Source organism: Zea mays, chromosome 4, assembly GCF_902167145.1.
Source record: "Zea mays cultivar B73 chromosome 4, Zm-B73-REFERENCE-NAM-5.0, whole genome shotgun sequence".
NCBI classification, from domain to species: Eukaryota; Viridiplantae; Streptophyta; class Magnoliopsida; order Poales; family Poaceae; genus Zea; species Zea mays.
Genome location: NC_050099.1, coordinates 171,817,978 through 171,825,526, shown reverse-complemented (window position 1 = coordinate 171,825,526; position 7,549 = coordinate 171,817,978).

Below are 7,549 nucleotides of genomic sequence, written 5' to 3'. Positions count from 1 at the left end.
CTGGGCTCGCCGGCGGGTGCACCATAGTGTGCGCGTAGATCCAAGTGACACGCGAGGCGAAGCTCCGACGGTGCGTGCCAGGAGACAGCGGCATTGATTCGCGGCAGCAAGCGAAGCGCGGCCTGCGGGACGCGCCGGGAGTGGCGGCGCGCCATGGGCGCTCGGAGGAGGGTAGCAGTGGCGGCTACATGTGTGCACTAGCAGCAGGGAGGTAGGCCGCCAGAGAGAAGGGGTAGAGGTGGGAGGTCCCGGCGGCCGGGAGAGGTTGTTGCCCCTGGGAGGGGAGGACGAGCCTCCCGGGGACGACGGTGCAGGAGCATAGGGCGGTTGTGTGCAGTGACTCGGGGTGGTGGCGGTTGTGGTGGGTGGGAAGAGAAACCCTAATCCTTTGATACCATGTAGGAAACCCTAGTACGCGATGTATTGCATAGGAGATGGAGTACAATATATAGACTCACAGGACCCTAACCCTAATAGGCCGGCAGCTCAATAGTGGTGCCGCCCACACACACAGTCTAACAATTACAACCAATATGTAAATAGTCAAATAATGCAGAAGGAGATTTGCATGGAAAGTTATTGGGCTGCCAGCCTACACACAGTCTAACAATTACAACCAATATGTAAATAGTCAAATAATGCAGAAGTAGATTTGCATGGAAAGTCCTCGTACAAGTATTCACCTGAACCATTAGGCTTGTCTTCATGACATCAAGAGGAGTTGTTTGTGAACCATCAGGAGTTGTTATAGCTCCAGTGATGGCGCCTAGCAAAAAATCAAGGGAAGCCCAGAGTAGATGGAAGTGATTTGTCAGGAAGAGGAAATAAGACAAACCCTAGAGCGGACAGTTAGATACTGAGGAAAGCAAGGTGATAATTCTGAAAGATTAGGGTGACAATTTAGTTGTACCAGGAAAAGCACCGATAAGTGGATTCTCTGGATCATCCAGCTCCCTTCTCGCTTGGATAATGAATCGTGGAAAAATTATGATGAGAAATCGTGGAAAGTTCAAGTTGCAGTTTATGTCGGACATCGGTTACAGCAAGCTGTTTAGTTAAGTCTAATAATATGAACCATCAATCAAGTCATTCAGTCCTAGAAATAGTGCGAACAGATTTTGGTGAAAATAGTAGCATGCCAAACCACATCTCCTGATGTAGCCTTCAGGAGGTAGCAAAATGCTGATCATTTCACACAATTTGACCCTACCAAATAAAAGTTATTCAGAGACATGGAGCAACTTTTGAATGCACAATCTTATTTTAGCACTGCAAGTGGTTTGAAGCTTTGAATAGATTGTCCATGAGTTAGTTCAATAGATGTGAGAAAAAAATAGTACTGCAGTCAGCAAGAAAGAATACCACAAGTTTGTAGCCAATTCGAAGTTGTTCATAAATGCAGAATGGATGGCATCGAATGGAAGATCTCTAAGTAGAAAGGAACCATAACCCTATAAACCAAAAGATAAGATTGCAAGATATATTTGTCATGTACGGGCGCAAGTATAGGCGCGGTCGTGACATCAGACGCGCAGCTGAGCGCGCTGCTCACACTACACAGGATGGCGCTACCATTAGTGGCTGAGATTCCAAAATTCAAACAGCAGATTAGTTTCCCTTTTACCCCCAATCAATAGTTTCCTTTCTATGCCTAAATTATAGGAGCAGATTAGTTTCCCTTTTCAATAGTTTCCTTTCTATTAGTTTACCATTTTCCCCAAATCAATAGTTTCCCTTCTATCCCTAAAATATAGGAGCCATTAGTGGGGGCAATGGCCTATATAATATAAGCAGACTTGGAGGAATGGAAGGAAGCAATCAGTTATCACTAAACCTGCTCTCTCTCCCTCAACTCTCTCAAGCCGCCGGCAGGGGCTCTCCCTCTCGGTGAAGGCCTAGAGCGCGACTACAATCTGCGTAGTCGCGGCCCGGCGCTGTTAGGTGCTGAGGCGCTTGACAACCTGGTATCACGGTCACGTCGATCCTCACCCACCCGCTCCACCCTGTCACCACCATCACAACCCTCGATCGACCAACCTTTGGCCATGGTAGAACCCACCATCAAGGACGTCATGGAGGCGCTGCATTCTCTCACTATGAAGATGTCCACCATGGAGGCCGAGATGGCGACACTGAAGGAGAAACCGTCCTCATCCGCCACTGCATATGGGGGCATGCGCCGGGAGGGGCCCCGCGATCTCGATCGCACCCCCCCAAATTCCAGAAATTGGATCTTCCTCGCTACGACGGCAAGGCCGACCCAATGCTCTTCATCAACAAGTGCGAATCGTACTTTCGCCAACAGCGTACCTTGGCGGAAGAACGCGTGTGGATGGCGTCTTACAACTTGGAGGATGTCGCCCAGCTGTGGTACATCCAACTTCAAGAGGACGAGGGCACACCTCCATGGGGGCGGTTCAAGGAGCTGCTAAATCTTCAGTTCGGCCCACCCCTCTGAGCAGCACCTCTGTTTCAGCTGGCCGAGTGCCGCCGAACTGAGATAGTGGAGGACTACTCCAACAAATTTCAGGCCCTACTGCCCCGTGCCGGTCGCCTAGCGGAGGCCCAGCGTGTTCAGCTCTACACGGGCGGTCTCCTACCTCCGATGAGCCACGCCGTCCGCATCCATGTTATAAATGAATATGACACAAAGGGAATCAATTACAGAGAAGACACAGATTTAACATGGAAAACCCCTCCAAGGCGAAGGGGAAAAAACCACGGGCGCCGGCCAGCAACAATCTCACTATTATCGGGTGGTTACAGATCACAGGAGATTTACAATGAGATAACTATCTCCTGCGGCTTACAAAGATATTTATAGAGGTGAAACCCTAAAACGAGTAGGGAAACGATCCGGCCCAAGCCTCCCGGCAACGGGCCTCCGCTTCGCTCGCCAACTTGACCGACTTCTTCAGAATTTTGGATCACAAACTCAACAATCCACAACCCAGAGACCCTCGCCGCTGCCATGAGTCTTGCCTGGCAGGTCGAGATGATGGGGTTGGCGCAGCAGGCCCCACCACCTGGCCGCAACGTCTCCCGGGCATGGCCGCCTCCACCAGGCGCGCAGGGTACTCGCCCACCGCTGCCTGCCCCACCGACGGGTGCAACACCGCCGCCACCGGAACGCCCGCCCTTGAAACGTCTATCCCAAGAGGAACAAGCTGAGCGGCGATGCCTCAGCCTTTGCTTCAATTGCAATGAGCCCTACAACTGGGGACACAACCGGGTCTATCGCCGCATCTTCTTCATGGACGACATTGAAATTGAGGGCGCCGACGACGACCAAACTTCTCCTAATCTGGGGGAGGACGCCCCTGTGTTCTCTCTTCAAGCCATTGTCGGGGTGCCCATTTACAAGTCGCTACAGGTGCGGACATCGTTGGGCGCTGCCAGTGTCGTCGCGCTCCTTGATACGGGCTCCACGCACAACTTCATCGCCGAAGCCGCAACTCGCCAAACCGGGCTGCACATCCAGCCCCACCCCCGCCTCACGGTGATGGTAGCAAATGGGGAGCGCGTCTCCTGCCCAGGCGTCATCCGGCGCGCCCCGGTCATCATCAAGGGCGATCAGTTCTACGTCGACCTCTTTGTCATGCCGCTCGTCGACTTTGATTTGGTCTTGGGGACTCAATGTATGGTCACCCTAGGTCGAGTCACTTGGGACTTCATCGACCGCACCATCTCGTTCGCCTACCAAGGTCGATCGATGTGCTGGTCTGACGTCGCGGCGGGGCCACTACCGCGGGTCACGGCAGTCTCGGCCACGGGGGCCTCCTCGACGACCTGCTCCAAGCCTTCGACAGCGTCTTCGCCAAGCCTTCGGGTCTACCCCCACAGCGGGCTCGGGACCACGCCATCATCCTCAAGCCGGGGGCTGCACCGATAGCCATAAGGCCCTACCGCTACCCAGCAGCACACAAGGATGAGCTTGAGAGACATTGTGCTGCCATGATCACTCAAGGTATCGTTCGTCGCAGCGATTCCGCGTTCTCCTCTCTAGTGCTGCTTGTCAAGAAGCAAGATGGGGCTTGGCGGTTTTGTGTCGACTACCGCGCCCTGAACACCCTCACCGTCAAGTATGCTTTTCCCATTCCGGTTGTCGATGAACTTGTAATACTCAAAATCGTATACAAAGAATATAGAGAGGTCTCCTCATTTTATGTGCCTTATTTGCATCATGAAAAGAACATACCTATAATTAAGAGATGAACTAAAACAAATGATACAAAAATAAAAGAAAGTGCATCTTGTTGGAGTTTTATGTGTTTGTGCATTACATAAAATAATAAGGATAATAATAATAAGATAATAATTACTAGAAGATGGATTAAACCCTAAATTGAAATTAGAGTTTGGAAATAAGAAAAAGAGAAAGGATACATATAAATAAAAAAATAAAATATATAAATAAATATTTTCAGACTTGGTATTGTTATTGCACAAATATAGTCGAGAATGAAGAGCCACAAAGTTTGAATTTAAATTGGAATTTAACTTGAGATTCAAATAAAAGGAAAATGGAATGGGAAAGAAAAAAAAGAAAAGAAAAAGGAAAAAAAAGGCGCATGGGCTCATAGTGACCACTCGGCCCACCTAACCAAAACCCCACACGTCGGCCCAATACCGAATTCCACCGCGCGGCCCGCTTACCACAGCCCTCGCGCGTCGCTGGCACTGACAACCGGGGACCACTGGTCAGCTCACCAGGCGCGCTCAGTTTTTTCGGTGTGTCTCTGCTAGGTGGGCCCGTGGCGTCAGACACAACCCGAACTACCTCGCCCGGGCATGGCGGAAGCACGCCGTGGATGGGGGAAGGTTTGTTACCTCTTTCCAGACCGTGAAGCCCTTATAAACTATGACGGGGTCCTGGGTCTCCACCTTTCCCATCTCCGTGATCCTAGCAGCACGAACTCAACCGAGTGGGGAGATTTTCGTGAGAGTGCGGGTCGGCGGCGTCGGGAGTTTGAGGTCGTCGATCTCGGCCGTACCTGCGGAGTCCGGTGGTGGCTGGGGAGCTTCGCGCGACCGCGCGGAACGTGTACGACTCGTCCTCGGGATTGATTAGCCGCTGGCGTTGGGGGAATTGCTCACCGTCGACTTCGGACAGCCGTGGAATCATCGGACGCCGTGGGCGGAGCTCGGCGCGCCACCAACGTCGGTAAGATTTCCCCCAACGGACTCGCGATTATTCCTTCTGCGTTTTAGAGTCATTGGATAGGTCGGGAAAGGTCGGGGCGCCGCTGCATCTGGTCGCCAGCGAGAGGCCATCGCGGCTGCTTTTGCGCGGGCGCTCGTTCACCAGGGAGGAAGAAGACGACTCCCTGGCCGTCCATCTGGGTTTGGACGCTAGGGATTCGGTTGTGGGAAAACGATTGAGTTAATGCACCAGAGCCGTCCGATCCGATCATGCGGCTAGGATTAGTTTCAAACACCTTTACTGCGGAATAGAATCGGTGCGTAGATCTAGCGATTGACGGCTCTGACCGTGTCTGTGGTCGCGATTGTTGGGAACCGTTGATCCGCGATCTGATGACTCTCGAGGCATACCGCTTCGTCGCACTTACAAATAGATCTGAGCCACCCATGTGAGATCGGACGATCGAAGCGCCCATGGAATCATAACACTCACCGATTTAATCGTGGCCGTCTACTCGCGATCTGGCGGCCAGAAACCAGGAATACCCCTTCGCGACGGCGGTTTCACTAAAGGGCCCCTCTGTTTATTTAAAAACAACCCGCGGTCCATATTTCTGTACCATGTGTCTCTGTTTTCTTAGCACCGAGGCCCCTGACTTTTCTGAAAATTGATGCCCAGTCCAGAGATGTTTAAAAACAGAGAAATGATTATAGAAATTCGTTTTTAATACAAAAACAAATCTAGAAACTTGTAAAATGCATAGTAAATTCATTTTTAATCCAAATTGGTCCATTCCAGTTCCAAAATATTTGTAATATTATTGTCTATCATCTAATGCCACTGTTTTGGCATTAAAACAGTAGGATAATCTATTTCTCATTTAATCCTATTTTTAGCACATAAAACCTTTGTAAATTCATATCTTAAAATCTATAACTCCAAAAATTATGATTCCTGTTCCTAGGTTCTTATTTTAATATGTAGATTTTTATTGTGTATTTTATTCACATGTTTGGTGCAATGTTAATTTTTGCTATACTATGTATGTATTGTGTTGATGCGAGTAGACGAGCAAGCCATTGTGGATTCTGAGGTTCAGCAAGTAGAAGTAGCTGAGCAGGAGCTCATTGAAGGCAAGTTGTGCCCTTGATCACTTACTTTTCCCAGCCATGTTCTTATTAATTATAATGATCTGCATAGGTTAATTTTGATGGGATCCAATAGGTTACCCCAGTTTTGGTTATCTTTATACCTTGTTCACCACTGAAATATTTTTGGGTAGTACCTGCTATTGCTTTTTATGGATTTGGGTATAGAGATACACTATTCATGATTACTCCTTTATTATATTTTATTATTACTGTTCATGTTAAGATCATTATTGTTAATGGGAACATGGAGCGACCACCCAGGAAAACAGTGCTACCACAAGGGTATAATGGGACGCCCTTGGCTGATTAACTAGGAAAGCTAGTGGAGGTCTTCCTTACCCGAAAGGGGCAAGGGCAGTAGGGGAGTGGTCAGTGTAGGGAGGTCCTTGGGTTGATTTTGCTGTGATGGCGGTCAGGCGAGGGATTCCTGCACTGGAGCTTCCTATAAACTGTAGCGGGATTTCTGAAGCTAGTGGAACTTTGTAAAGGCCTTGTAGTGTTACCCTGCCTCGCCTCCTCGGTAGAGGTGTATGGGATTGGCCATCTCTTGGCAGATGGGTAACATGACTTGTGGGTAAAGATGCGCAACCTCTGCAGAGTGTAAAACTGGTATACTAGCCGTGCTCACGGTCATGAGCAGCTCGGACCCTCACATGATTAATTTATGGAACTTAAATTTAATTGGACATTTGCATCACATTTGGGATTATTTTACCATTATTTTTCTTTATTATTATTAAGGTTTGGTATTTACTTACACTTAGTAATTGCTAATAAAATTTGGACTAACTTATAAAAGCAATGCTCAGCTTCAGCCTTTATTCTATTGATCAGCCTTACACTTCACATGAACTCCCACCTTTGGTGAGTTCATGCCACATTATTCCCCACGACTTGTTGAGCTATGATCGTATGTGAGCTCACTCTTGCTGTCTCACACCCCCCCACAGGAGAAGAACAGGTGGTCGAAGAGGAGCCGCCTAACACTGAGGCATTCGACTTGATCTAGGTGGCGTCTCCCAGTCAGCTTTCTGGCGCCAAGGATAGATTTTAGTTCCTGCTTTATTCATCTTTTATTTTGTAAGACTTCCGCTATGTAATAAATACTCTGATTATTGTGACATTTATCTCTATACACTCTGTGATTATATATGTTGTCTTCTTTGGCGCATGTATGAGATGCACCCGGCTTTGCTCCTTAAAACCGGGTGTGACAGAAGTGGTATCAGAGGAATGTTGACTGTAGGACGAAACC